This window comes from Salmo trutta, chromosome 17 (assembly GCF_901001165.1).
Source record: "Salmo trutta chromosome 17, fSalTru1.1, whole genome shotgun sequence".
Classification (NCBI taxonomy): Eukaryota; Metazoa; Chordata; class Actinopteri; order Salmoniformes; family Salmonidae; genus Salmo; species Salmo trutta.
Genome location: NC_042973.1, coordinates 29,649,006 through 29,670,667, shown reverse-complemented (window position 1 = coordinate 29,670,667; position 21,662 = coordinate 29,649,006). Strand labels below are relative to the sequence as shown.

The following is a 21,662-nucleotide window of genomic DNA, read 5'->3' as shown; positions in this document are numbered from 1 at the left end:
ATCAACACCTGTGATTGCTTTATGCCGCTCTCGCATGTCTATATGCCTTGTATACTGTCGTTAAGGGCAGCTCTCATTGTTTCATTTTACTGCGGGGCCCCTAGTCCTGCTCAACATTTCAGATAGCCCGCTTGTCCCCACCCCCCACACATGCGGAGACCACACCTAGCTTAACTAGCGCCTCCAGAGATGCAACCTCTCTCATCGTCACTCAATGCATAGGTTTACCCCTAATATACTCGCACCCTACCATACCCTTGTCTGTACACTATGCCCTGAATCTATTCTACCACGGCCAGAAATCTGCTCCTATTATTCTCTGTTCCCAAAACATCAGACGGCCAGTTCTTATAGCCTTTAGCCGTACCCTCATCCTACTCCTCCTCTGGTGATATAGAGGTTAACTCAGGCCCTGTGTGTCCCCAGGCACTCTCATTTGCTGACTTCTGCAACCGTAAAAGCCTTGGGTTCATGAATGTTATCAGAAGCCTCCTCCCTAAGTTTGCTTTATTCACTGCTTTAGCACACTCCGCCAACCCTGATGTCCTAGCCGTGTCTGAATCCTGGCTTAGGAAGGCCATCAAAAATTCTGAAATTTCCATCCCCAATTACTACATTTTCCATCAAGACAGAACTGCTAAAGGGGGCCGAATTGCAATCTACTGTAGAGATAGCCTGCAGAGTTCTGTCATACTATCCAGGTCTATGCCCAAACAGTTTGAGCTTATACTTTTAAAGATCCATCTCTCCAAAAATAAGTCCCTCACTGTTGCCACTTGTTATAGACCCCCCTCTGCTCCCAGCTGTGCCTTGGACACCATATGTGAATTGATTGCCCCCCATCTATCATCAGAGTTCATACTGCTAGGTGACCTAAATTGGGATATGCTTAACACCCCGGGCCAACCTACAATCTATGCTAGCTGCCCTCAATCTCACACAAATGATCAAATGACCTACCAGGTACAACCCCAAATCCATAACCATGGGCACCCTCATAGATATCATCATGACCAGCTTGCCCTCTAAATACACCTCTGCTGTTTTCAAAAAGGATCTCAGCGATCATTGCCTCATTGCCTGCGTCCGTTTTGGGTCTGCGGTCAAACGACCACCCCTCATCACTGTCAAACGCTCCCTAAAACACTTCTGCGAGCAGGCCTTTCTAATCTACCTGGCCCAGGTATCCTGGAAAGATATTGACCTCATACTGTCAGTAGAGGATGCCTGGTTGTTCTTTAAAAGTGCTTTCCTCACCATCTTAAATATGCATGCCCCTTTCAAAAAATGTAGCCAGATATAGCCCTTGGTTCACTCCAGACTTGACTGCCCTTGACCAGCACAAAAACACCCTGTGGCGTACTGCACTAGCATCGAATAGTCCCTGCGATATGCAACTTTTCAGGGAAGTCAGGAACCAATACACACAGTCAGTTAGGAAAGCAAAGGCTAGCTTTTTCAAACAGAAACTTGCATCCCGCAGCACTTATTCCAAAAAGTTTTGGGGCACTAAGTCCATGGAGAATAAGAGCACCTCCTCCCAGCTGCCCACTGCACTGAGACTAGGAAACACTGTCACCACTGATAAATCCACGATAATCGAGAATTTCAATAAGCATTTCTCTATGTCTGGCCATGCTTTCCACCTGGCTACCCCAACCCCGGCCTACAGCTCTGCACCCTCCGCAGCAACTGGCCCAAGCCCCCCCCGCTTCTCCTCCTTCAAATCCAGACAGCTGATGATCTGAGAGAGCTGCAAAATCTGGATCCTGACAAATCAGTTGGGCGAGACAATCTGGACCCTCTCTTCCTAAAATTATCCACCGCCATTGTTGCAACCCCTATTACTAGTCTGTTCAACCTCTCTTTCGTATCGCCTGAGATCCCCAAAGATTGGAAAGCGGCCGCGATCCACCATTGAGCACAAAAACAACACTTGTTACAGAATATTTTACATAGAAATAACATCTGTCAGACAAACCATGCCTGACAACATGATCCAATAAGACAGAAAAATATATCCATCCTGCCCTGCCTTTCTAAAGTCTTCGAAAGCCAAGTGAACAAACAGGTCACCGACCATTTCGAATCCCACCGTACCTTCTCCGCTATGCAATCTGGATTCCGAGCTGGTCACGGGTGCACCTCAGCCACGCTCAAGGTCCTAAACGATATCACAACTGCCATCGATAAAAGACAGTACTGTGCAGCCGTCTTCATCGACCTGGCCAAGGCTTTCGACTCTGTCAATCACCGTATTCTTATCGGCAGACTCAAAAGCCTTGGTTTCTCTAATGACTGCCTCGCCTGGTTCACTAACTTCTTCTCAGAGTTCAGTGTGTCAAATTGGATGGCCTGTTGTCTGGACCTCTGGCAGTCTCTGTGGGGGTGCCACAGGGTTCAATTCTCAGGCCGACTCTTTTCTCTGTATATATCAATGATGTCACTCTTGCTGCGGGTGATTCTTTGATCAACCTCTACGTAGACGACACCATTCTGTATACATCTGGCCCTTCTTTGGACACTGTGCTAACAAACCTCCGAACGAGCTTCAACGCCATACAACTTCTTATTTTGCAACAAAGCCTCCTTCACTCATGCTGCCAAACTTACCCTCATAAAACTGACTATCCTACCGATCCTTGACTTCGGCGATGTTATGCTGCGGTAGTTTATGTGTCGGGGGGCTAGGGTCAGTCTTATATCTGGAGTATTTCTCCTGTCTTATCCGGTGTCCTGTGTGAATTTAAGTATGCTCTCTAATTCTTTCTTTCTCTCTCTCAGAGGACCTGAGCCCTATGACCATGCCTCAGGACTACCTGGCATGATGACTCCTTGCTGTCCCCTGTCCACCTGGCTGTGCTGCTGCTCCAATTTCAACTGTTCTGCCTGCGGCTATGGAAACCTGACCTGTTCACTGGACGTGCTACCTGTCCCAGACCTGCTGTTTTCAACTCTCTATAGAGACAGCAGGAGCGGTAGAGATACTCTGAATGATCGGCTACGAAAAGCCAACTGACATTTACTCCTGAGGTGCTGACCTGTTGCACCCTCGACAACCACTGTGATTATTATTATTTGACCCTGCTGGTCATCTATGAACATTTGAACATCTTGGCCATGTTCTGTTATAATCTCCACCCGGCACTGCCAGAAGAGGACTGGCCACCCCTCATAGCCTGGTTCCTCTCTAAGTTTCTTCCTAGGCTTTGGCCTTTCTAGGGAGTTTTTCCTAGCCACCATGCTTCTACCACCTGCATTGCTTGCTGTTTGGGTTTTAGGCTGGGTTTCTGTACAGCACTTTGAGATATCAGCTGATGTAAGAAGGGCTTTATAAATAAATTTGATTAACAAATTAGCCTCCAACACCCTACTCGGCAAATTGGATGCAGTCTATTACAGTGCCATCCGTTTTGTCACCAAAGCCCCATATACTACCCACCACTGCGACCTGTATGGCTGGTCCTCGCTACATATTCGTCGCCAAACCCACTGGCTCCAGGTCACCTATAAGTCTTTGCTAGGTATAGCTCTGCCTTATCTCAGCTCACTGGTCACCATAGCAATACCCACCCGTAGCACACGCTCCAGCAGGTATATTTCACTGGTCATCCCCAAAGCCAACAACTCCTTTGGCTGCCTTTCCATCCAGTTCTCTGCTGCCAATGACTGGAACGAATTGCAAAAATCACTGAAGTTGGAGACTTATCTCCCTCACTAACTTTAAGCGTCAGCTGTCAGAGCAGCTTATCGATCGCTGCAGCTGTACACAGCCCATCTGTAAATGGCCCATCCAACCAACTACCTACCTCATCCCCATATTTGTTTTTTTGCTCTTTTGCACACCAGTATTTCTACTTGCACATCCTCATCTGCACATTTATCACTCCAGTATAAATTGCTAAATTGTAATTACTTCGCCACTATTGGCCTATTTGTTGCCTTACCTCCTTACTTCATTTGCACACACTATATACAGATTCGTTCTATTGTGTTATTGACTGTACGTTTGTTTATCCCATGTGTAACTCGGTCATTTTTTTTGTCCCACTGCTTTGCTTTATCTTGGCCAGGCCGCAGTTGTAAATGAGAACTTGTTCTCAACTAAAAATACTGTTGTGGATTATCATTTCCCTTTCTTATCTACATGCCTGTTTTTGACTAATTGTATTTGGAACACTCAAAGACAATGTCCTTGTGAATGTTTTATTAATCCTAAAAACCATCATAACTGAGTCAAACCTTAGTCTCTGAAGGCAGAAGTTCAGGGGGAGGGCATGTTGTTGGCCCATTGTTTCCACATCACTGACTTTGCATTGCCCACTGTTTCCTGGACTTATATGGATGGACAGCAGGAGCAGGCTGGGCCACTTCAGTTACCACAGGTTCAGAGCTGCCACTGCCTGCAAGGTCATCCTTATAAAAATATTCACTGCTGTGCTTTTAACATTTGAACCAAAGTCTGCTTTCAAATGTCAGATAAACAATGTCACTATAAAGAGCTATATTCATTGTAAAAGCACTAAAATGAGCACTTAACTGTGTACGTTCAGTATGAGCCAACTTGCTATAAAACAATAGAGGAAAGCAGAGGCAGAAAAACAGATTGAGAAGGATGACTGATCCAGTTTCACAAACTGTGCCTGAAAAATTAAAAACACCATATTGGTTTTACTGCTTCAGTGAGGGTGCTTGGTGTAGGAGTGCATTATAAAACTGGAACGTTTATACATTGTATTAACCTGAGACCTTCTGTTATTCCTGTACTTTGAACAAACTGAAGAAGTGAAAAGGTAACAGTAACAACCACTGCTTTGAGAGGATCCCTGTTCATTTGGTGTTCAGCTGGTATGACCTGTCCTTTTATCTAGACACTACTACTGCTTGTACATCCATTCCAGCCTTGCTACAGACGATTACTGCTGTGGTGTAATTATCTTCTCACAGGACTCACTTGGTCTGAAAACAAAGTAAAACTTTCTTACACATAGTTGGAGGCTAGGTAACCAAACAAAACAAGACAGCCAGCCGGCCAGCAGATAAAATACCCAGGCAAGACTCACTCAGGCAAGACTTACGCAATTAGGAAGACAGCTATTTACTGTATGTTCCCTCTCCAAATGATTAATGATTGGTCAACAAACACACAGTATCTCTATGCCACTTCTAGCAGCTTTGTTTTCCTCTCAGCAGCACAGTCTGAAAGCAAAGGAGAATCAAATGTTTAAATTGTCTGGGAAAGCTGTAAACAAACAGCTTCTCCTGCTACAAATATTATCCACTTCAGAAAGTTCTCCTAAAGGGTACCGTGTGCTGGAGGCCTGCTGACAAATTGGAAGCCGTTTCTGAAGATAGCTACGCAAAGACACACTTGGCTGATTTATTTTTCTCCAATATTCCATATACAATCCCTTAAGAGGACACACAAAATATCGAAAGACATGTATTCCCATTCCTACCATGACAGCTCGGTATTGCCAATACTCTCATTTGAAATAAGGACTTGTTTTATGTAACGTGAATGTTTCGTATTCAGTGAAAACTAGCACCAACCATGTTCATCAACATCTGACTTCACACTTGTTTTAGCAAAACATCAAGAACACAATATGGCAGAAACTGAGTGAATGAGGAAGAGCTGTAGCCTTCTCCCAATTATTGAGCATTTCACCCATATGATTTCACCTCTTTCTTATCATTAGTCTCAGATGGGGTCTGGGTGTGTCACAGGCGGACATCTGAGAACCATTAACTCCACTGCCAGCATCCACGCTTTCCCTGATTCAAGCCCACCTACCAGAGCACCAATGACCTGTGCTGGCCACATTTCCAAACATACTTTATGAAAGGAAGAGAGAAACTCCCTAAAAATATCAGCCTCCACAATGTAGCAGAGAGGAAAGGTAATCTACTTGATTGTGTTTACTCCTTGGCATACAGCTCTGTCACAGAATTGGATACTGTTGTGAACTGCAATTCACACATTTTGAGAGTCATCTAGTCATCAGATCAGAACTCCCTTTTAAGCACTTCTCCCCTCAACTGCATTTATGCCCTGCGACCAGACCCTAGGACTAGCCCTGTTTCTGATTAAGAAAAACAAACATCCAGCAGAAATCCACCTCAAACATCTGATCACCATGATTAGACTCCCACAGTCATTGTGCAACACCTGCTTTAGATCTGAAGGGTCATCTGAGGAGAGCTAATGTGTGGTGATTATGTGGATGTACATGGGTCTGTAGGTTCCCTACAGACAGTGCTATAGGGGAGTAGGGGAGAGTACAATGAGCCCCTCCAGGACAGGACAGGGCTGGTGGCTGGACCCACTAAGGCGCTACGAGAGGATCGAGCTACAGGATTAGTTTCAAGTTTTATTAGTCGTATGTAGAGGATACACATGGTATACACCATCCAAAGAAATGCTTACGAGGCTCCTTCTCGACAATGCAACAACAATAAAAAAATTCAAGATAAGAATATGAAAATAAAGTAAAAATGGCTCAGTAGAATATACAGTACCAGTCAAAAGTTTGGACACAGACTCATTCAAGGGTTTTTATTTTTACAATTTTCTACATTGTAGAATAATAGTGAAGAGATCAAAACTATGAAATAACACATATGGAATCATGTGCAAACCAAAAAAAAAGTGTTTAACAAATCAAAATATATTTGAGATTTTTCCAAAAGAGCCACCTTTTGCCTTGATGACAGCTTTGCACACTCTTGGCATTCTCTCAACCAGCTTCACCTGGAATGCTTTTCCAACAGTCTTGAAAGAGTTATTCTGAGCACTTGTTGGCTGCTTGGCATCTTCTGTGGATCTGTTGGAGCGGTAGGAACATTTCGGTGGGTCCAGTGTCCCTGGCATACTGGCATTGATATGGGCCATGACCAGCCTCTCAAAGCACTTCATGATGACAGGGGTGAGTGCAATGGGGAGATAGCCATTTGGGCATGTCACCTTGGTTTTCTTGGGCACTGGGAGGATGAAGAAAGTGGGGACTACAGCTTGGGACAGGGAAAGGTTGAAGATGTATGAGAAGACGCCCGCCAGCTGGTCAGCGCACACTCTGAAGATGTGGCCAGGGATGCCATCTGGGCCTGGGCTTAGTGAGTATTCACTCGAGGGTTTTCCTCATGTTAGCCTCGGAGAGCGAAAGCACCTGGTCATCTGGAACGGTGAGAGCCTTCCTGAATGGCTCTGTATTTGCTGCCTTAAAGCGAGCATAAAATGTGTTAAGTTCCTTGGAGGGAGGCTACGGTGGGAACCACACAGCTGGATTTGCCTTTGTAGTCAGTGATAGCCTGTAGTCCTTACCACATGTCGCGAGTCTGAGTTGTCAAATATCGATTAAAGTTTGAGTTTGCATTGTCTTTTTGCACCCCTAATGGATTTGCGGCGCTCGCACCTGCTTGCCTTGAGCCACCGAGTCGTCATTCTGCTGACACTGAATGCTGCAGTATGGGCTCTCATCATGGTACGAATTTCATTTAGGGTTTTTGGTTGGGGTATGTCCGGATTGTTATTGTGGGTACAACATCATCAACACATTTCGTAATGAAGCCTGTGATATTCCTCAATGTTTGATGGATGAGTCTTGGTGAGATTAATCTTTGAACATTTTCCAATCAATATTCTCAAAACAGTCCTGCAGCATTGAGTCTGCCTCCTCTGTCCAGCGATTAGGGATTCGAGCACATGAAGGATGCTGCCATGCTTAGTTAAGGACTCGCAGGCACACTATTTCATGCTTCACATCTGAAGGTTGCCATAGCAACAACATTGTGGGGCAATTCCCAGGTCAGGTGGCTTCTGTCAGCGCCGTGCAGTGAGAAAACCCTTAAAGGCCTTTGCTGTGCAGTCAGACATTCACTCACAGCACAGGCCCAAGCAAAGACTAACAAAAGCCACTTAATATAATTCTTGACATGAGTCAATGGTCAGTGTTTCCCCTATATGCAAATCACTGCCATTTTTTTAATTTATAGAGCGTGTACAAAACATTAAGAACACGTACTCTTTACATGACAAAGACTGACCAGGTGAATACAGGTGAAAGCTATGATTACTTATTGATGTCCCGTGTTAAATCCACTTCAATCAGTGTAGATGAAGGGGAGGAGAAAGGTTAAATAATAATTTGTTAGGCTTGAGACAATTGAGACATGGATTATGTATGTGTGCTATTCAGAAGGTGAATGGGTAAGATAAGAGATTTAAGTGCCTTTGAACGGGGTTGGTAGTAGGTGCCAGGTGCACCGGTTTGTGTAAAGAACATCAACATTTCTGGGTTTCTCACGCTCAACTAGGGCTGGGTGGTATACTGTATTTTTTTAAAGATATACCGGTATTGATGCGTGGACTGGTTTGTTTTTTTACTTTACCTTCTATAACAGTATTTGAATGTTTGGTTTGTTAAATGTGATACGCCATGTGTAACGTCCATTTTTATAGTTTACTTCGCCCCCTATCATTCAAGGAGCGCATTTGTTGTTCCTTGACCACGAGACACTTGCGTTCAGTCTGCATGGTCAATGCACCACAGGCAACAATGTCGATGACAACAATGCTGTTTTCACTTTGCTTCTTAATATAAATCCACTAGCGTTCTATAATTACACTATTAGTTTGTGTTTCTTACATCTGCAAACATCTAGCTTGTCTTTTCTTAGCAAGTTTGGCCTAAATCGTGTTAGCCGCTAATGCTGATTGTTCTGACTAGCCAGCTAACTAGCAAACACAATTAGCTATGCAGCCTGATAACACCAGTGATGGTGTAGACCTAAAATCAGCATGTTTGTGCAACAGTATCTTCTAAATCAAAGAGGAATACACGAAGCATGAATATGTTAGCATGAACTAGGTAAGCTGAAAACATTCAAATGTAGCCAAAGATTATAGGATCCCCTAGAAAACACTTCGGTTTCTACCCTAACTCCTCTCTGGCATTTTTCTTTGTTGTCATGTCAAACAACACCGTATTCAAAGTGCCCACTATTATATTCTAACTATAGAATTAGAATAATCATTCTATTTCCATGATTCCAACAGTTCACCCAAATCGCAATTGCAACATTGAGAAAAAAACCCAATGTAATACTAAAAACAACATAAGATAGAAAAAACACAGAAAAAATATTTATAAATAAGAAGAACACGAGAAATAAGCAAGCTATATACAGGGTCAGTTCCAATACCATATTTGCGATGTGCAGGGATACTGGAGTGATAGAGGTAAGGTATAGACGTATAGGGGTAAGGTGACTAGGCATCAACATATGATAAACAGAGTAGCAGCAACGCACTGTATATGATGACTGTATGGGAGTAGGTATGCGTGTGCATGTTATGAGTGAGTAAATGAAGCGAGTGCGAGTGTGTGTGTGCGCGTGATTGTGTAGAGAGTCCTGTGAGTGTGCATAGAGACAGTGTATCCATTTTGTTAGCTATTTAGCAGTCGTATGGCTTGGGGATAGAAGCTGTTGAGGAGCCTGTTGGTGTCAGACTTGATGCACTGGTATCGCTTGCCATGCAGAAGCAGAGAGAACAGTCTATGCCCTGGGTGGCTGGAGTCTAACGATTTCGGGGCCTTTCTTTCACACCGCCTGATATAGAAGTCCTGTATGGCAGGGAGCTAGGCCCCAGTGATGTACTGGGCTGTCCGCACCACCCTCTGTAGGGCCATGTGATCGAGGGCGGTGCTGTTGCCATACCAAGCCGTGATGCAGCCAGTCAAGATGCTGTCAATGGTGAAGCTGTCGAAGGTTTTGAGGATTTGAGGACCCATGCCAAACCTTCTCAACCTCCTGAGGGGGAATAGGCACTGTCACTCCTTCTTTACGACTGTGCGTGGAACATTTTAAGTCCTTAGTGATTTGGACACAGAGGAACTTGAAGCTGCCCCCTCCCCCCCTTTCCTGTAGTCCACGATCAGCCCCTTGGTATTACTGACATTGAGGGAGAGGTTGTTGTCCCAGCACCACACTGCCAGGTCACTGACCTCCTCCCTGTAGGCTGTCTAATCGTCGCCGACCACCGTCATGTCATCAGCAAACTTGATGATGGTGTTAGAGTCACGCGTGACCACGCAGTTGTGGGTGAACAGGGAGTACAGGAGGGTACTAAGCATACACCCCTGTGGGATCCCCGTGTTGAGGATCAGCGTGGCGGAGGCGATGTTACCTACCCTCATCACCTAGGGTCGGCCCGTCAGGAAGTCCAAGATCCAGTTGCAAAAGTGTTCAGTCCGAGGGTCCTAAGTTTGGTGATGAGCTTGGGATGGGACAATGGTGTACAATGATGAGCTGTAAATGAAAAGCAACTAAGGTATTCATCTTATGTGGTTAGAGCATTGGACTAGTAACCGAAAGGTTGCAAGTTCAAATCCCCGAGCTGACAAGGTACAAATCTGTCGTTCTGCCCCTGAACAGGCAGTTAACCCACTGTTCCTAGGCCGTCATTGAAAATAAGAATTTGTTCTTAACTGACTTGCCTAGTTAAATAAAGGTAAAATAAAATCTACAGGAGAGGACAATTGAGTGCAATTGAGGTTGCATTGTCTATAGATCTGTTGGGGCGGTATGCAAATTTGAGTGGGTCTCGGGTATTTAGGATGGTGGAGTTGATGTGTGCCATAGCCATCCTTTCAAAGCACTTCATGATTACAGATGTGAGTGCAACAGGGTTGTAGTCTTTTTGGCATGAAGCCTCAGCTCTTGGGAACAGGAATGATGGTGGTCAGCTTTAGGGATGTGGGGAATACAGACAAACAAGGAGAGGCTGTATCTTCCTTTGTAATCCGTATTGGACAGTAGCCCCTGCCACATGCGACAGGTGTCGGAGCCTATGTAATATCATTTCACCTTATTCCTATATTGTCCTTTTACCCGTTTGATGACTCTGCAGGGGTCGAAGCGGGACTTCTTGTACTTGTTCCTGTCCTCAGCCATAGCCTCAGGGTTGTCTGTATGTGTATAGATGTATGCCCCAGGAAGACCCCAACTGCTGATTTCCCTTGATAAGAGAGAAAATACCAAAGCCTTACCTTATTGCTGAATCATAAAATGGCCAAGGATTTCAGCAGGTTTTTACAGCTGGAAAGAAACAAAGACTCAGTAAGCTACAGGAAGGAAATATGCACGGCTGACAATGTATTGTTGCTGAATCACCACTTCTCAGAAGAGCACATTCTCCTACTAAAAGACAACCGATAACCATTCCATAAGAGCCATAATTGTCTCAAAACATACACTTAATGATAAAGAAAAGCAGTGCGTGGTTTATCTTCAGTGCACTCTTAGATGACACAGTAACATAAAATGGAAAAGTAATTACTATATACACACTACCGGTCAAAAGTTCTAGAACACCTACTCATTCAAGGGTTTTTCTTTATTTTTACTATTTTCTACATTGTAGAATGATAGTTTTGATGTCTTCACTATGAAATAACACATTTGGAATCATGTAGTAAGCAAAAAAAATATAAAATATATTTGAAGAATCAGCTTTGCACACTCTTGCGATTCTCTCAACCAGCTTCATAAGGTAGTCACCTGGAATGCATTTCAATTAACAGGTGTGCCTTCTTCAAAGTTAATTTGTGGAATTTATTTCCATCTTAACCTGTTAGGGTATAGGGGGCAGTATTTTCACAGCTGGATAAAAAAATGTACCCGATTTAATCTGGTTACTAATCCTACCCAGTAACTACAATATGCATATACTTATTATATATGGATAGAAAACACCCTAAAGTTTCAAAAACTGTTTGAATGGTGTCTGTGAGTATAACAGAACTCATTTGGCAGGCAAAACCCTGAGACAGATTCTGACAGGAAGTGGATACCTGATGTGTTGAATTGACTTTAAGCCTATACCATTGAAAAACAAAGGGGGTGAGGAATGTTTTGGCACTTCCTATTGCTTCCACAAGATGTCCCCAGCCTTTACAAAGTGTTTTGAGTCTTCTACAGTGAGATCTGACCGAATAAGAGCCTTGGAACTGTGATGGCCCATTAGACACCTTGCGCGCGAGTTGATGGTGAGTACTCTCATTCCGAAACATTTTAAAAGAGAACCCAATGGTCCGCCTTGAATTTTATTCATGTTCTGGTTAAAAAAGGCCCTAATGATTTATGCGATACAACGTTTGACATGTTTGAACGAACGTAAATATATTTTTTCCGTTCGTGAAGTGAAGTCCGGCTGGCTTAGATCATGTGCTAACAACACGGAGGTTTTTGGACATAAATGATGAGCTTTTTTGAACAAAACTACATCCGTTATGGACCTGGGATTCTTTGGAAGTGACATCTGATGAAGAGAATCAAAGGTAATGGATTATTTACATAGTATTTTCGATTTTAGATCTCTCCAACATGGCGGTTAGTCTGTATCGCAATGCGTATTTTTCTGGGCGCAGTGCTCAGATTATTGCAAAGTGTGATTTCCCAGTAAGGTTAATTTTAAATCTGGCAAGTCCATTGCGTTCAAGAGATGTAAATCTATAATTCTTTGAATGACAATATAATATTTTACCAATGTTTTCTAATATTAATTAATTATTTTGTTGTCATGACTTGACTGCCGGTATTGGAGGGAAACGATTTCCTGAGAATCAACGCCATAGTAAAACGCTGTTTTTGGATATAAATATGAACTTGATAGAACTAAAAATGCATGCATTGTCTAACATAATGTCCTAGGAGTGTCATCTGATGGAGATTGTAAAAGGTTAGTGCATAATTTTAGCTGATTTTATGGTTTTGGTGACGCCTGTCTTTGAATCGACAATACATTACACACAGCTATTGTCAATGTACTCTCCTAACATAACCTAACTTCATGCTTTCCCCGTAAAACCTTTTTGAAATCGGACAACGTGGTTAGATTAAGGAGATGTTTATCTTTCAAAGGCTGTAAGTTAGTTGTATGTTTGAGAAATTTGAATTTTGACATTTATTTGGTTTCAAATTTGCGCTCTTGAAATGCACCTGCTGTTGATAGGGTGCGCCACGGGGGGTACGCTAACGTCCCACATAGCCCCAAGAAGTTAATGTGTTTGTGCCAATCAGTTGTGTTGTGACAAGGTGTGTGTGTGTGGGGGGCGTTAATACAGAATATAGCCCTATTTGGTAAAAGACCAAGTCCATATTATGGCAAGAACAACTCAAATAAGCAAAGCGAAACGACAGTCCGTCATTACATTAAGACATGAAGGTCAGGCAATACGGAAAATTTCAAGAACATTTCTTCAAGGGCAGTCGCAAAAACCATCAAGCCCTATGATGAAACTGGCTCTCATGACCCAGAGCTACCTCTGCTGCAGAGGATAAGTTCGTTAGAGTTACCAGCCTCAGATATTTCAGCCCAAATAAATGCTTCAGAGTTCAAGTAACAGACACATCTCAACATCAACTGTTCAGAGAAGACTGTGCAAAGAAACCACTACTAAAGGACACCAATAATAAGAAGAGACTGCTTGGGCCAGGAAACACAAGCAATAGACATTAGACTGGTGGAAATCTGTCCTTTGGTCTGATGAGTCCAAATTGGAGATTTTTGGTTCCAACCACCGTGTCTTTGTGAGAAGCAGAGTAGGTGGACGGAGGATCACCGCATGTGTGGTTCCCACCATGAAGCAGGGAGGAGGTGTTATGGTGTGGGGGTGCTTTGCTGGTGACACTGTCTGTGATTTATTTCGAATTCAAGACACACTTAACCAGCATGGCTACCACAGCATTCTGCAGCGATATGCCATCCCATCTGGTTTGGCCTTAGTGGGATTATCATTTATTTTTCAACAGGACAATGACCCAACACACCTCCAGGCTGTGTAAGGGCTATTTTACCAAGAAGAAGAGTGATGGAGTGCTGCATCAGATGACCTGGCCTCTCAATCCCCCGACCCCAAACAAATTGAGATGGGTTGGGATGAGTTGGACCACAGAGTGAAGGAAAAGCAGCCAACAAGCGCACAGCATGTGGGAACTCCTTCAATACTGTTGGAAAAGCATTCCAGATGAAGCTGGTTGAGAGAATGCCAAGAGTGTGCAAAGCCGTCATCAAGGCAAAGGGTGGCTATTTGAAGAATTTGTTTAACACTTTTGGTTACTACATGTTTCCATATGTCTTATTTTATAGTTTTGATGTCTTCACTATTATTCTACAATGTAGAAAATTGTACAAATAAAGAAAAACCCTTGAATGAATAGGTGTTGTAATCTTTTGACCGGTAGTGTACCGTAAATTCCGGACTATAAGCCGCAACTTTTTTCCCACGCTTTGAACCTCGTGTCTTAAACAGTGACACGGCAAATATATGGATGTTTCCCGCTTTCAATTTTTTTTCTTCCAAAAAAACACATTCTGTGACGTGCTCAGTTTTTTGGCGGCATGAAGCTTTCATTAGACCAATGAAATTGCCGAACGGGTTAAGGTCAAACAACTTTTTGGTTTACTGTTTAGATTAAATCGAGCGCTCTCAAACTTCCCATCATTCTGATTACGGTAGTCATTTTGTCACCCTCATCATGGCAAAGACACGGAGAAATGCATATGATGCAGCTTTCAAGTTGAAGGCGATTGATCTGGCTGTTGGAAAAGGAAATAGAGCTGCTGCACGGGAGCTTGGTCTTAATGAGTCGATGATAAGACGTTGGAAACAGCAGCGTGAGGAATTGACTCAGTGCAAAAAGACAACTAAAGCTTACTGCTAATATTTTATTTTTTGTTACAAGCCGTGTTTCGTTAAAGCCTATTTATTTTTGTTACAAGCCGTGTTTCGTTAAAGCCTATTTATTTTTGTTACAAGCCGTGTTTCGTTAAAGCCTGTGTAAAGTTAATTTGTTTCAATGTACCGGTAGGCACCTGCGGCTTATAGACATGTGCGGCTTATTTATGTTCAAATTTTATTTATTTTTTTAATTCGGTGGGTGCGGCTTATATTCAGGTGTGCTTGATAGTCCGGAAATTACGGTATACTGTGACAAAAACAAAATAAACATAAATACACATATTACATTAAGATTTCCCAACAGCTCAAAAGGTAACATCACTAGGTACGCTAAAAGCTTAGCTGTGAAATGATCAATGGTTTTATCTGTGCAAGATAAACGTTTTCACTAAATGTTGAGTCATTGCCATATGTTTCTGTCCTGCTGTGATATCTGTTCTCCTTGTGCTGTAACTGTTCTCTACTGACTTTTATGTTTGTCATATTTCCCCATCCTTCTGTGTTGTGATGTCTGTCTTATCCTGTTATTTCAACGGTTTTTTGTTATATTATTTTAATGCACCGTACATCCCAGTTTTCATTGGCCAGGTGGTCATTGTTAATAAGAATTTGTTCTTAATTGACTCACACACACACCCCCCCCCCAAAAAAAGAGGATGTAATTACAGAGGATAATATTGGGTATTTACTAAATGTGTCACTGTGAGTGGGTAGTGTTAGAAAACAATCACACACTTGCGGAGGAATGTCTGATTCTGAGGGGCCTTACAATTACAAGGCAATCATGATGACAGCGTGGGTGCAGTTGAATGCCACAGTGTGCATGCTTCACGCACAAAGGCTGTTTGAGGTGATCATTATAAGTTGGACAGGGCCGTAGCAGGACAGGATTCTCCACTGGGTCAGAGATAGGAACTCCCCTCATCACAGGGTCAGGCACACAGGCTGCAGGAAGAATGCCTGAGGCCAAGTGCTCCCCTGAACCCCTCTATTTAACCTGATTACTGTAATGAGCTTAGAGACTGCTGAATGCACAGCAGCAAACACACATGCAGATCATCAGGCTGCCTGCCTGCCTTCCTCTCTCCATTACTCCCTCAAAGGCAGATGAAAAAGTCTCATCAGAGCTGGGGGAATTCTAGGCCTCCATGGTGAGAATGCACTGGCAATGGATACTAAACTCAATGTATGAGATATAAAGCACATAAATGCAAACCGTTTACATGCACAATTCAGTATGCATGACAACATTTCATAAATTGCCAGAATGATGTAGAAAATTAGGTAAAGAGATAACAGTAATGGACTAAATGTGCTTGGTTAGAGAGAAATGCAACAGTCTACAGGATTAGTCTGTCACATGCTATAAGAGGCAGAAGTGGCAGGAAAATACAATACAGTATGTTTATGTTAAAACAATATAACAAAACTGGGGACACATATTTTGCTCATATTCTGTATTGTCCAAATATGAAAAATAGCAAAGAGGTGCTTCTCTCCCAAGTTGTTTTGTATAGACTATAATTAAGCAATAAGGCCTGAGGTGGTGTGCCTGGACCCTTAGCCGTAGTATATTGGACATATATCACAAACCCCCAAGGTGCCTTATTGCTATTATAAACTAGTTACCAACGTAATTAGAGCAGTAAAAATAAATGTTTTGTCATACCCGTGGTATATGGTCTGATATACCACAGCTGTCAGCCATTCAGCATTCAGGTCTCAATCCACCCAGTTTATAATGTCCTATATATACATTCTAAACAGTATCCTTAGAGGAGGGCTTTCAATACTACAACTGACAATTCCTGATGGTCTACAGAACAAACATTTTACTTGGGCATAGGGGATTTTTTTTACCCAAAGAACTATCTTGGCTAATAAGTATACATAGTGTACCCAGTAGGTAAAAGATTTAATAAAACACACACTAAAATACTATGTCAACAACCCTCAAAGAAAACGAGAGGTAGAGACGAATATATTATGGCGGTTATTTTGTTCTCCAGAAGAAACAGTGTATATGTCAATAAATTCTGCACACTGCCTCCTCCGCACAGTGAAGCACCCATTGAAGTGGGGAACAAGTTTTCAAACAGTCCACTCCTCACATCTGCAGAATACCAGAGGCTTGCCTGCCAATGGCGCACATTCTGGAAGCCAACCTGTCGTCATCATCTCTAAGATAAATCCGTAAAATTGTTATGATTTCTAATTCCTTTAACATCCCTGGGAGGGATAAAGAGCCATCATGGAGAAAGACATGTTCGTTAAGCACTAAAAGTAATGGTGAAGAGCCCCGTCTTGACATGGGCTGAATGGAGCTAACCCAGGAGAGAACAGGAGTAGTACATCCTGATGTGGGAGGACATCTCTGATGGAATTATCCCCCATTAGAAAGACTGATCAATGTTTTATTACATTGCCTCAATGTATTTTTCAGCAGTCAATCCCCAACCCTTAAATGCACAAACTGGTCATTAGAATGGTTCCCAAACTACACCACAATCTGTCTTTTCTATGTATTTCTCTTAAAACAAAAACAGCTGCCTGAATACGGGACGGCTGGGCATTTGTGCGGTTGAGTCAGTTTCTGCGATAACATGGACTCTTAACGTGATTAAACTCTGTTTCCCCTTGCTAAAACAAGCAAGGTGTTGTAGCAAACGATTGATATAATGGGCTTGGAACCGCTAACACTGGCAATTTGACTGGTAAACTCATGGGTACACTTGCAATAGACGCAGTAAAGCAGTCAATGGAACGCATACATTCCATTGGCCAGATTGGCACACATTCAACAAATCTAATGTAACAAAGTGGATATTCATCAAATCCGTCATGATTTATGTATTGTAAGATGCCCACAACGTGGTCACTTAGGTCCGATTTGGATATATTTAGCTGTTCTCGCTGCATAACCTGCAGAAGTTGTCCCTTTTCAGGTTAAGAAGAAGTGACTGCTAAATGCTAACTCTCGTTCATATAAGCTGGTTAGCTTAGCTAGCATACACAAATCGGTGGTGTTAGTCAAAGTCGTTTTTAACTGTAAAGCAGTTGATTGGTAACAATGACATGAACATGTGTTGGGGTTCACCTCCATACCTGCATCATACTCCGATTTTTATCTCAACATAGTCTGAAAAACACATACACATTTTGCTGGGGGGCAATGAGACTCAGGATCTTTCCCCCACGGCCCTTTCCTCCACGTATTTCTATGGCAACTCCCTTGTTTTGGTCGAGTTCGATTGACCTTTACCGCATCTATGGCTGCCTGCTTGTACAATAATTTAATGTAGAACGTTCATTCAAATTATGTTAAGTGATGGGTCTCATTCAATGGAATGTATTTTTTGTAATGTCAGTTGAGTTGTATCAACAAATCAAAGCACATATTGATGGGTACACTTCCTGGACCTCAACATCTGTCTTCTCCCCCTCACCACAGGGGCATGCAAAATGTGTAGAACTGAAGAAAACTTGTTTTAAAAGTGCATTTTCTTTTTGCCCCATGGCGAAATGCAGAGGTGGGACCAAGTCACTATTATTCTGGTCACAAGCAGGGGTAGGAACTGGTTCAGGGAACAGAACTGAAACCCGTAAAATAACAAACATTTTAGAGGAACAGAATCAGAACCTGAAACAAAGGTTTAAAAGCATGGGAACCAGTTCATTATGTTCTTTTACATTCCGGGATTTTTTTTCCCAGTCTGACAAAAAACAACAAAGCACCTATGCAAAGCCCCTCACTCTGTCACTCAGAAACGTATTGACCAGCGACCCCCAAAAATGAGTGGTTCAAAGCTTGCGACCCCCCCACGCACACATGCAATGACTTGTTCAACTACACTCTTAGAAAAAAGGGTTCCTAAAGGGTTCTTCGCCTCCCCCCAAAGGAAAACCCTTTTGGCTTCCAGGTAGAACCCTTGTGGGTTCCAGGTAGAACCCTCTGTGGAAAGGGTTTTACCTGGAACCCAAAAGGGTTCTACCTGAAACCAAAAAAGGGTTCTCCTAAGGGGACAGCCGAATAACCATTTTAGGTTCTAGATAGGAAAAAAAGGTGCTAAGAGCGTACAAATCTTTGTCTATTTACTGAGGCTACCAGACATCCCTTTTCATTATTTTGTTTACAACACATTTTGATTATGTAATAATACATTTCAACAAATTTCAAATGCAAGCTTCATAAGTAAAGTATCAAGTTCAAGCAATTTTGACATAACAAAAGACCAGTAGGCATATGCTAGTAATTGTTGCTTGATGCCCCATTGCTGGTGAGCTTGCAAAGTAAACAAGTAATATTCTTGATCACCAACATGTTTTGGAGCTACATATTTATTTATGGCAATCCACTCTCCCTACATTTTTTACATTTGCATATTGCACCCGATCCTATAGCTGTACAGCAAATCACCAATCTGTTTGCTAATTCAGTGGTTCTCAAACCTTTTGACCCACGACCCCAAAAAAATAAGTGGTTCAAAGCTTGTGACCCCCAATGCACATGCATGCGTGCACCTGCGCTGAGAAAATGTAGCCTGTCATTACAGCCATAAACAGTGATGCATTAATGTAGGCCTAACAACCACACCAATGGAGCAAATCCCATAACATTTTCACATGGAAATAGATTTTGATTTATATAATATAGCCTACATGCAGTGTTCAATGCAGGACTACATTTAACATTATGGGCTTGACATGAATTAATGATTTTTTACTTTGTCTATAACACCATGGGCCAAATAGATGACTGTTGTTTTACAATTGCATTGCATTGTATGATGCACGAAACCACTTTTTCAAAATAAAAGTAATCATTGTTACCATACAGAGAATTAGACAATGTAGGCAACCCCTCTGCCTAATGCCTTATTTGCATATTCAAGCCGTCTCAAAATAAAACACTGCCCCTTTAATTAAGACATAAGCTTTTTACCTGGCTGCCTTTACAAATACAGCTTGAAATTTACCCTACACCTTTTTCTGCTCTTGTAGGAAGCAGTAACTACACATTGCTGACCTATACTTATCAATAACTGGGCTAATAACTCGCTAACTAGCAAAGAATATCAACAAAATGTGGATATGTAGTCTGATCAGAACTGAATAGCACATTCACTGGCGAGTTACCACCGCCAATAGAATTCTACTCTGTTGCGCTCTGCCTACAACAAAATCCCTGACTAAATTTAGCAAAGTTAGATTTGTTTTGGTTTGTTGCATTGAAAAGGGGCTGATTTAACGTTGATTCAATCACAGGAAAAACGTTAATCTATATAGTGGGAACTAATGGGGCGAACTCGGTGAAGTTCAATATCTTGCGTCTTTGCACGGCCTGCATGGCAGTCCTGGAGGAGGTGCGCGGTCCCGCATGCAGTTTAGAGGGAACATTGCCGAGTGTGCGTTTCACTAACCAATCTGTTTTTTTGCAAGTGTGATATGGTCTCTGGCTTCGTGGAGTCATCCACAGAGACACTGAGCCACAAAATGAGAGACAAAATGTTACAAAACCTGGCCAGATCATTTGAAGTCAGTCTCAAGTCAAAGTCAAGTTCCGAGTCTTGAGGCTCCAAGTTAAGTCTCAAGTTATTTTATTTTCTATCATGTCATCAAATTTGTGACTGAGTCAGACTTGATTCTAAGTGATGTGACTCGAGTCCACACCTCTGGCAAAATGTGTAGAATTGCAGGAAATTAACTTTAAAATGTACATTTTTCTCTCCAAGTTCAAGAGCGGGGGGACATTTATTTTGCCCACTTGTTGGGGGACCCCACCAACCAAATTTTGCTAAGGGCCCCCAAAAGGCTAGAGCTGGCCCTGACTGTATTGTAGTAGAGATCTTATCACTTCTTCCAAATGATAAAACTGCCTTTGAGCTGATTTAGATTAAATAAACATCCTTATTTGGCTGGGGTTCAGAATTCCTCTGTGTATGCTCTGTCCAGACACAGCCAGAGCATACACTGTCCGTGTCCGAATACCCATACTAGAGTCCTAAATAGTAGGCCGTTTGAGTATGCAAAAAAAAAATGTTTTAATAGTACGGGACATTTTGAAAATCGAATATACTTTAAAACGCCGGACGTCATACTCATGTCGGTTTTGACAACAGCTGATTAATTAGATATGAGCTACTGAAATCAACTAATAGCGGGAATGAATGCAATCACGCACAACGCATTCTCAGTATATGAAAATAGAATGTTTAATAGTATGCGACATTTCAAAAATCGAGAATGGTTAAAATACCAGGATGTAATACTCATTTTGGCTCTTCATCTAGTAGAATTCGGTGCCAACTTTTCCACAATGCATTTGGAGAGGTGGTCTGCGAGTGATAGCTTTAGTTTTTATGTAGCTGTTCAGCGGTTCTGCATTTGCAATTCACAAGTTTGTCCAAGTTTTTCTGTGCAATAGCCTTCTGATTTGAACATTTGAAAAGTTTTCGTGTGTATACTAGGTCATTTGCTTTAATTTATATACTGTATGTTACAGCACTTTGGTTTCACTAATGAATATGCTGAAATGTAACCAAATTATCCGTTTCTGTCTTCAGTCCTTTCTAAATAAGATAGATGGGCTATATGGTCTACTACGGTAGGTAATTTGTGGTTTAGTACGGTACACTGCGTCACTACTTCATTGCTCCAGACCAGCGCAAGGGGGAGTTAGAGCACTGATTATGCTTTTGGGACCTACTGTGTCTCTGGGCGACATAAACTGAAATAGAAACTGATAATGGTGCACAACTTCAATATTACTTACTAAAACTGTTGTTACACTAAGGGTTTTATTATTTTACTCTTACTGTAGTATTGTAGGCCACTACCGACCGGTCACATTGTACAGCACCTGAGTGGCTGAACGGTCTAAGACTGCATTGCTGTGTTGCTACAGATGCTGGTTCAATA

At 42.3% G+C, this 21,662-nt stretch overlaps 1 protein-coding gene across 2 annotated transcripts in view; it reads right to left on the bottom strand.

Moving 5' to 3' along the window:
* Positions 1–21,662, bottom strand: part of LOC115151995 (talin-2-like) — a 134,380-nt gene that overhangs the window by 88,709 nt on the left and 24,009 nt on the right. For both annotated transcript variants that reach the window (XM_029696405.1, XM_029696406.1), the window contains exon 2: positions 11,052–11,100. The gene's annotated coding sequence lies outside the window, so the exon portion shown is untranslated. The remainder of the gene's footprint in view (positions 1–11,051; positions 11,101–21,662) is intronic.